Genomic DNA, 10,163 nt, shown 5'->3' with positions numbered 1-10,163 from the left:
CGTGAGGTGATAAGTAGGGAGGCTGACGCCAGGTAAGACAAATTATCGTTCCTCTTGTGTAGGGAAGTGGATTGCCCTTCAGTGCCTGGCGTACAGTTTTACCCTTCCGTATAGCGGCTTGATGGATTAAGTACGGCCCTGTATTCAACTCCCCTTCTCTACTTCACTTGAGGTGAAGTTGTGTATTATTAATTTTGTCTTTCTATATGTGCGAATTTTATTGTTACATGTTGTGCACCCATGTTTAATTCTGTATTGTTTAGTTTTGTAAGGTAGGTAGGAATATTAAGGTTTTCATTGTTTTCGCCTCCTACTTCTTTCTACCTTTTTATTATTAGGTTAATGATATTTTTGGCTAGCCGTATTTGGATCCACCTTGTTATTATTAAGTGTTTTCTCTCTTGGAATTTTCTCATGTTTAGGGCTTAGTGTAATAGCTTTAGGTTTTTATTGTGAGTTCCCGAGAACCAGTTATTTGTTCTCTTTAATATTCTGTCCAATTAAGTTTATTTAATCTCACAAGGTTGATTTAAGTTATTGTTCTTGTTTATAATAAATATTGTTAAGTTTTCTTGGGTCTCTGTTTCCGTCTTTCCTTATCACTGACGTACTTTTACCGACTGCAATCCATGAGAATTTAAATATCTTAAAAGAACCTGCATTGCAACCTGGTAGGTTGTAACAAATGAATATAGAGTTTATTTACAATAATAAAAGAATAATGTACATAGAAAATAAAGACTTTAATCTTGATTCTGAAAAGAAAATTTACTTTTTAGAAACAAGTTCCAGAGGAACGCCAGTCTTTTTTAAAATTTCAAAGAAAACACATCATGCCCTAGGGCATGTGGCACTCATGTAAAGTCTATGACATTTCTCCTTGGTAAGAACAGTCTATTAGAAACACTAAGTGTCCATTAAATCACTATGTATCACAAAAGGGTCAACACAGGCACCCGTAGAGTTAAAGTCCCAAGTAACTCACTGTTCTATGCAGAGTTAAACAGCAGGTTTCATAACACTACCTGCGGCTACCACGAAATGCTTTACTTCGTGCGCTTGTTTTGCGTAGTGCTTGAAGAAAACGCGCGATGATTTCCAGCCTGTAAAGCTCTTGAGGCTTTCGAAATCCATACTTTGGAAGAACTTCAGAGAAGAAGCGACTTTTCTAGGATCGTGACCTGCGGGTGTACTGTCAGGATCCGCTCTGCGAATGAAGTAGGTGATTTTCGCTCTTAGTTGTTTCAGTGACAGGTCGCTACCCGATGTTTCTCCTTTGAAGAGTTGTCCTCCACCGAAGTCTGAAGTTCTTCGAAGATAGACCTTAAGACTCTCCACTGGGCATAGAGAGACATCTTCCTTCAGGGGGCAGATTCTCCAAGGGCCCCATCTCTTGGTGGGTAGTTCATTCTTAGCGAGAAACGTTGGATCGGGGAAGAGGGTAAGCTCTCCTGTCTCTGCGAACAAGATATGACCCTCTTCTCTTGATAATGCCACTATTTCACTGACTCGGGCTCCCGAGGCGAGAGCAAAAAGGAAGATAACTTTTTGAGTCAAGTCTTTCAGAGGGCACGAATCGTTGTCCAGGCTAGAAGCAAAATGGAGCACCTTGTCCAGGGACCAGGAGATAGGTTTTGGTGGGGGTGCTGGGCGTAGTCTAGCGCATGCCTTTGGCAGTTTATTGAAGATATCACTGGACAGATCAATCTGGAAGGCGTATAGGAGTGGTCTAGTCAAGGCCAATTTGCAGGTGGAAATCGTGTTGGCCGCTAAACCTTGTCCATGAAGGTGAATGAAGAAGGACATACAAAAATCAATGGTGATTTCCGTAGGATTTTTTGCCTTGACGAATGAGACCCACTTTCTCCAGGAAGATTCGTATTGCCGTCTGGTAGATTCAGTCTTGTACTCCTCGAGGAAGTCTAAGCTTTTCTTCGAGATCCCAAACCTTTTCTTTGCGGCTAAGGAGAGAAAATCATGATGAAGGTCCCTGACTTTCGTTGATGAAGCGAAGACAGTCGACTTCTGTACTTGTTGAGAGAGAACTGGGCCCGGTAGGGGAATCAGCGTGCGCTGCAGCTCCAGGGCCAGGGGGTACCAATTGCTCCGGGGCCACTTGGGAGCCACTAGGGCCGCTGTCCCTTTGAAGGTTCTCAGTTTGGAGAGGACTTTCAGCAGAAGGTTGGGAGGGGGGAACAGGTATATCCTGGACATGGCATCCACTGCTTCTGCCTTGGGGTCCTCGTACGGGGCCACATATCGAGGAAGTTGATTGTTGTCGCTCGTCGCGAAGAGATCGATCTTAAGTTCCGGGACTTGGTGAGAGATGAAGGAGAATGACCTTGCGTCTAGAGACCATTCCGACTCTATTGGGCTTGTCCTCGATAGAGCGTCCGCCGTCACGTTGCGGAATCCTCGTAGGTGAACTACAGACAGGTGCCATTTCTTCCTTTCCGCCAAACGAAAGATCGGAAGAAGTACTTGATTTATCTGGGGCGATCTCGAGCCCTGACAATTGAGACATCTGACTACCACCGAGTTGTCCAGAGTCAGACGAATGTGGATCGAGGGAGGCGGGGAGAGTTTCTTCAGGGTGAGAAGAACCGCCATGGCCTCCAAGATGTTGATGTGAAACGTCTTGAATAGGGGAGACAATGTTCCTTGAACCTGTTGTTGGTGGGAGTGACCTCCCCAACCCTCCAGTGAAGCGTCCGTGTGGATGTTGATCGATGGAGGCGGGTGTTGAAGAGGGATGGACCTTTTCAGGGCCTTTGCTTCTGACCACGGCTTTAAGAGCAAGCGAAGTCTGTTTGGAAGCCGTCTCTTGAGGTCTCTTCGAGCGATGGATGCGAAACGTCTCCAGACTCCCGCGGCATCCTTTAGCTGTGCACGAAGCACTGGGTTTGTCACAGAGGCGAACTGTAGAGAGCCGAGGACTTGTTCCTGCTGTCGTCTTGAGATCCATTTGGATTTTAGAAGCCTTCTGACAGACCCTGCTATTTCCTTCCTTTTCTTCTGAGGGATGGAAAGGCGGTGTGACTGAAGATCCCAATGGATTCCCAACCATTGGAACTTCTGAGCTGGAGAGAGGAGAGATTTCTCGGCGTTTATCTTGAAGCCCAGATGCTCTAGGAACTGGGTGACTTTGTTGCAGGCTCTCACACAATCTTCGGGTGATGTCGACCAGACTAGCCAGTCGTCTAGGTAGGCCATCACTTGGACGCCCTGAAGACATAGCTGTTGGACGATTGCGTCTGCCAGCTTGGTGAAGATCCGTGGAGCCACGTTGAGCCCGAAGGGCATGGCCCTGAAGGCGTAACTTTTCCTTTGGAGTCGAAATCCTAGGTAGGAGGAAGCGTAATGATTCATTGGGATGTGCCAGTAGGCATCCGCCAGGTCTATGGAGACCGTGTAGGCCCTTTGAGGCAGAAGGGTCCTTATTTGTTGCAGAGTCAGCATCTTGAATTTGTTGTTCGCAATGAACTTGTTGAGAGGGGATAAGTCTAGAATGACTCTGAGTTTGTCGGAGTCTTTCTTGGGAACGCAAAAGTGTCTCCCTTGGAACCTGCTTGACTTTACCCTCCTGATCACCTTCTTGTTCAAGAGTTCCAGGACATATTCTTCCAGGAGGGGGGTTGACTGTTGGAAGAATTGCTGGAAGGCTGGGGGTGGTGGAGTCCAGCTCCAGCCCAGTCCCTTCTTGACGATGCTGTGTGCCCAGGGATCGAAGGTCCAACGATCCTGGAATTGGCGGAGTCTTCCTCCCATCGGAAGCACATCATTGCTCCTGGTGTCCCGAGGGTTTGCCACCTTGGCCGCTAGCTCCCCTTCCTCCTCTGCCTCTGGAGGGACAGCGAGAAGAATCTCTGCCGGAACCTCTGCCCGAGCCCCTACCTCTGGGATGAAAGGTAGTCGAGTGTTGCTCGTATGCAGGGGTGAAGACCGGCGACTGCGACACCACCGGTTGGGGGACCAACTGAAAGGTCTGTTGCGGCTGCGTAGCCACTTGGGGAGTAGCGGGACCCGGAAACTGTCGTCTCTGTTGACGTTGCTGGGGTCTGGGCTTTGAAGCTTTCCTCTTAGGCTGAGGGCCATCATCCTGAGAGGACTTCCTCTTGCGGGACATGCCCCACTTATGGAGAAGGTTCCTATTCTCCGTGGCAGCTTTGTCCACTATGTCTTTCACCAAGGTAGATGGGAAGAGATACTTGCCCCAGATATTGGAGGAAATCTGCCTCCGGGGTTCGTGTTTCGCTGTTGCGTTAGCGAACACGAATTCACGACAGGCTCTGCGAGCCCTAGTGAAGCTATATAGGTCCTTGGTTACAGTCGCCAGGTGCGACTTAGCGAGGACTATATAAAAGTCCGGGACTCTGGTATCCCCGGCCATGAGTTAGAGCTGTACCTGATGGGACAGCGAAGCGGCGAGTCTCTCCTTCGTATTCTGTTCCCTACGAAGGAGGTGATCGTTCAGCCTTGGAAGGTCCTCATTGAATTGACGACCGGCTACATCAGGCTCCAGTTTTCCTACCGTGAAGGTCGACTGGATGTCTTTCCAGTGCCTATCATCGGGGGGGACAAGGTTTCCCTTCCTCCACTGCCTTTATGACCGCTGTGAAGGCCTTTTCTATGAAGGGGAAGGTCGCAGAATTTGGCGCAATGAAGGTTGGATGCTTTTTGCTAAGCGCCGGCATCTTGGAGTTAGTGAAACCCCTACTCTTCACCGCCTGAGCTAACATAGCTTGGGCCTTCGCGAGATCTAACACAATAACTTCTTTTGGTTCGGTCTCCTCCTTTGAGGCTGGTTCGGACCTGAGCCGGACGTAACAGTCCGGATAAGCCTCGAAATTTGGGAAGAACTCCACTTCTTCCAGCAAAATAGAGCCAATCCTTTCACTGATGTAAATCTTGCCAGTTGTAATTGGCATATGCTAGGCGTATCTCCATGGGTTAGCTTCCGAGCAGGTGGGGAGGTCCTTAACCGAAATCCTTTTCGGTTGTTTGAAGCCAACGAGAGTCGTCCGGAATTGCTCCCGAGTCTCTCGCAGCTTCTTGTCTATGAGGGCTTCAAGCATCTTGAAAACCTCTTGAGTGGCTGATGGAAGAGGGTCAGGGGTGACAGAAGTCGAAGAAACAGGTTCCTCGGACGGTGCAGGAGTTGCTGGGGGAGCAGGAGCGGGAGCGACCCCGGTCTCCGAATCAGGGTATTCCACCTGATCTTCCTCATAGTCGAGTTCCTCGCCCATGAGGTTCTTCTCCGTCTCTTCCAACACTTCCGACATACGTTCCACGTTGTCGGAATCAAGATGGCACTCACGCATGGACTGTGCCATGACTATATCAGGTTCAACCACGATCTGGACGGTGGGGATCTGATCACGGGGGACCACTGAATCTTTGGATGCTTTTGGGAAAAGCAAGGCCCTCAAGTCTTCGTTCGGAAGGTACGGTCCAATGGCGTTCTTCTGGAAGCCACGCACCCATTTGCGTAGCTTCTCCCTAGCAATGTCCCTTGCCTCCGCAGAAGGAGGATCGTCGAACGCCTCGACAAGAAGACTTTTGCAAACTGTACAGTTCTGCGGGTCCCAATACTTCGTCGCCTTTCTTGGCGGCGCAGGGGGCGTGGGTCCGGCACGCCTTGTGTCCGTAGAAGTCCGGGCGCTTCACCCCGCAGAAGTTACTCTCACACTTCAAATACTCCTGTGAAAGAAAGAGATCATGAGTACATGGAAAGCATAAGAATGACTTACATTACTCTAAAATTAAGGATAACTTAATCTAAAATTAAGAATAACTTAATTATAAGAACATATTAATGCTTAAGATTAATGAGCGGGAAAGGAAGTAGATAGACACACACTTGTGAATCCCGCCCAGCCGGTTACCGTAACCTTATCCGTAGACAATTCCTTTGTACCCGAAGGTCACAATGAGGGAAATCCGTATGGATGAGCCAAACTAGGCTTTTAACAGGAATTGTCCACAGAGTGTAATAGGGTCTGAGACCACTCAGATCCCTGGGGGAGAGGGGAAATAGGATAAACACCTTATTAAGTGTAGGTTCCAGCAATAGACTGCACTAAGATACACAGAGTATGCTGGAATTATTGTAATGTGCAATCAAACAGCATAGCCACAATCTTGGATGGTAAGACAATACCTATGTGGAAGTGGCCAAGCCATCTGGCTGCAGCATATAGACTGTCGGCATGTTGCCGGCAGCCAGGGAAGGGGTACATGTCCCTTAACGTCTCATGAGGGTGCTGGCAGACCGATGGCACACCGGAGGCCGGTCCTGCAGGGTGGAAGGCATCAAGGCAGACACACTGAGTATCTATAAGGATAATACCATAGTGGCGACCGCCGGCAGGGGGGGGGCGGCTCCGGCAGCCAAAGGCTGACGGCATGGTGAGCCTTGGATCAATTCATAAGATAGATATGTATATGGTTGTACAGACGCTCCCCAAGTTACGAACATCCGGAGATACGAACACAAATTGACGGAAGTCCAAACATGTTCGTAAACATCCATAGATTTCATCGCAAGTTTAAATTCTCTCTCTCTCTCTCTCTCTCTCTCTCTCTCTCTCAACGTATTTTGAATTATTAAAAAATTCTTTATATCCTTATTCGATGTTTCAATTATGGGAATAGTAATGGATCGAAGAAAACCACTTGATTTGCCTCTCGCCTTCCGCCAGAAGAAATATAACGTCATCAGACTTTTGGCATTTTTTTTTTATTTCTTAACATATTAGAAATATCTTCAAGATGAATATTACTTCAGCGCCAATATGTTACAGAAAATCAGTTTCCCTACAGTTCTTATTATTAGGTATCATGCAAAATCGTTGTAGCTCTTTCTGTGTGTGTGTGTGTGTGTGTGTGTGTACTCGCTCTGTCAATCGCATACGGGTAGTTAATTCTAAAGCTTCATACAGTATTCAATTTTTCGTTCAATATTAAGCCTTCATATTTCATTTGACATTATTGTGTTTAATTGTGGTTTATTAAAGCACGTTCATATTTTTTTTTTTAATTTCTTGAGCATTTCAATAATCAACAATTACTTTTGATTTACTTTTGGTTGAGAGATCAGCTGATCTCGAGGTGACGCTGCAGTATTACGATTATGCGCACATATACTGTAGTACGAATAACACTGATTTATATAATTTTCTTGATATTCGAAATCTCTCCATAGTGAATATTACAACAGCGCCAATATATCATAGGGCAACACATTTTCCATACAGTTCGTTGATAGACCTTATTATTAGTTATAAATGGAATACGCAACCCCCCCCTCTCTCTCTCTCTCTCTCTCTCTCTCTCTCTCTCTCTCTCTCTCTCTCTCTCTCTCCGTATTTTGATTTTTAATGCAGTTAAATCTTCATATTTCTTTGAAAATTATTAAAAAATTCTTTATATCCTTATTCGATGTTTCGATTATGGGAATAGTAACGGATCGGAAGAAAATCACTTGATTTGTCTCTCGCCTTCCGCCAGAAGAAATATAACATCAGACTTTTTATTTCTTAACTTTACGGTAAGTTGTACTAATCTCATAACTAATGATACAGACCACTAAAACACTTGATATCGTTACTCGGTGTTTCGATTATGGGAATGCTGTAATAAGATTACTCTGCAACATAATGAAAGGAAATCAATCAGTTTGTCAGTGCGCTTCCGCCAAATATATGACGTCACAAAATACGTGACGTATACTCTACAAAGAATGATTCCGTTGGTCAAAATTAAAATAAAACAATTCAGTAAACTAACCTTCTGCATTTTATTTAACATTACCAAAACAACCACGAAGCAGTTAAATGCACAGTACTGTTACATACAGTAAATACAGTACGGTACAAGTCAGCTGATTTGATCAGCGTGAAAAGGTAAACATTACGTACAGTACAGTACATAATGCAAATGGCCGCTTGTTTACGTAAGTTTCTAGCAAAAAAAAAATGGGTAATGGAACAATAAAATAGCTTTCAGTACATTTATATAAAAAAAATTAATGTACAGTACACTATATTTACTACGATTTTACTTTAAGTCGGCTGATTCAGAAATGCAGTGCATATGTATGGCCGATTGTTTGTGCAAGTTTCTATTATGTAGTGTGCAGTACAGGATAATAAAACAACTTACTGTACTGAACTTTACAGTATTATACAGACTACTGTAATATGATAAAGTAAAATATTTGTAATAACCTATTTTATATGAAATGGGGCTATTTGTTAACCCCTACGGCTAAAAATCGTAGACATCTGAGTCAGGTTACGCCTACCCTAGACCAAAATTTAACACTAACGACTTACGAACAATCCAGCTTACGAACAGACTCTCGGTCCCTATTGTGTTCGTAAGTTGGGGACTGCCTGTATACCTAGATTGCCGGCAATCAATGCCGGCATGCGGGTGGCAGACTCAGTAAGTCGGCCGGCTGTTACTAGGTAAAATGACGGGTGGGACGTCGGCGGTATGTCGACGGAAGGCGGCAGCCTCCGGCACACGGAAGGCTGACGTCTTAAGAGGGGGGGAGGCATCTTATGAAAGAATGTCACCTGAGGTAGTGGCAGTTATCGCTGGCAGTAGAGACGGCAAGGGACCGGCACCAGGATAGAAAGAGAGAAAGGTAAGGAGGGATGGAAGGGGTAAGATCCTATACCCTTCCGGCATCCCTCCGGAGAGAGTGCACTCATGATAGGAGTGGATACTCCTAACATCCGGCGGCAGGGAGCCGGCAGGTGGCCGGGTGCCTGTGGTAACCCAAGGGAGGGATAGAGGGCACTCAAAGAGGGGGAATCCCCTCGCCGGCAGGACCACCGCCGGAAACCACCCCCATAGAACGCTATGAAGGGTAAGTGTACCAGAGCGGCCAGCTAGCAGGAGAACAAGTTAGCCCTACCACTCCACCCAAGGGAGGAGTTGTAGGACTAAGGACAGAGGTGTGTAGGCAAGCCTACACCAAAGGGATAGGTGGGGAGGGAGAAGAATGGGTCTTTCTAAAGAGGAGAGACTGCATGAGAACGGCCACCAAGGTAAAGGAGAACGCTCCCTAACCTAGGATAGGTAGCCCAGATCGAGAACGGTACTAATGTACCGTCCCAAACTATAATAAGACAGAGTCTACCCCCAGAGCTTAACCTAGAGTAGGAGGAAGAACTCCTAGGCTAGGAAAGCCTGAAAGACATATCGCTAGTTGCAGGGAGGAAGGAGTAACCCAACCAAGTGCAACTGAGGAAGGGCAGTGCCCTTCCTAATATCTCAGGCACGACCCTAAGGGGGGTTCATTCCCTTAGGGTAGGCAGAGAAGCGATAAATACTCTGGTTGTAGACGAGATTCCCCTATATAGAAGGGAATGCAAGTCTACCCAGAGGGAATGCCCACAGGCAGGGGGAATAGGGAGCATATAAGGGTTCCTACATTAGGTTAGGAGGGGTTGATACACAATCAACACGGTCCCTTATATGGTCCCCGAAGGCGAAAACACTTACATCTCAGTAAATAGTATGTTTAATAATGCCACAATCTTCATAACTTAACTTAGGAACAGTGGTATATATCATGCATGAAAACAAGCATTAGGCTGTCCAGCCAAGGGGCTAAGCTAGCGATCTAGTATGGGGTCGAACAGCGACCAAGTCTGATGAGCGCTAAAACACGATATAAAGATTCCCTACCTATGAAGACTAAATAACTAATATTAATTAGTTAAATAGCCGGAGAAGGCTGTTCTGGCCAACTAAATAAAGCATGCAACATGAACAGCGGCGCCATAAAATGGCGTGTCCGGTATCGGCACAGCTCTGCCACAAAACACAATATTTTACGAAAAGTAGAAGTTACTTTACATCTAGAGCTTATTTAAACAATACTGGGACCTGGTACTCAACTTTCCAGAAGAAGGCGAGGCTGAAGGTAGCGACATAAAGGCGATGTAAGCTGATAAAGAAAGCCCTTGGGAAAAATCCGACTTAGCAAAGAAGCTACAGACGGAAGGATGAGGACGGACGTGACGTCATTTAGCAATGGCGCCCGTTTGTTTACGTCTCGAGTACCAAAAGCAGCCACGGATGAGAGTAACTGTGGAACGGCTCCTCAGTTACTCAGCCACCTTTCCATATCGACGTGTTAACTCTAT

Source organism: Palaemon carinicauda, chromosome 18, assembly GCF_036898095.1.
Source record: "Palaemon carinicauda isolate YSFRI2023 chromosome 18, ASM3689809v2, whole genome shotgun sequence".
In the NCBI taxonomy this organism is placed as follows: domain Eukaryota; kingdom Metazoa; phylum Arthropoda; class Malacostraca; order Decapoda; family Palaemonidae; genus Palaemon; species Palaemon carinicauda.
Note: the sequence above shows the minus strand (reverse complement) of the source record.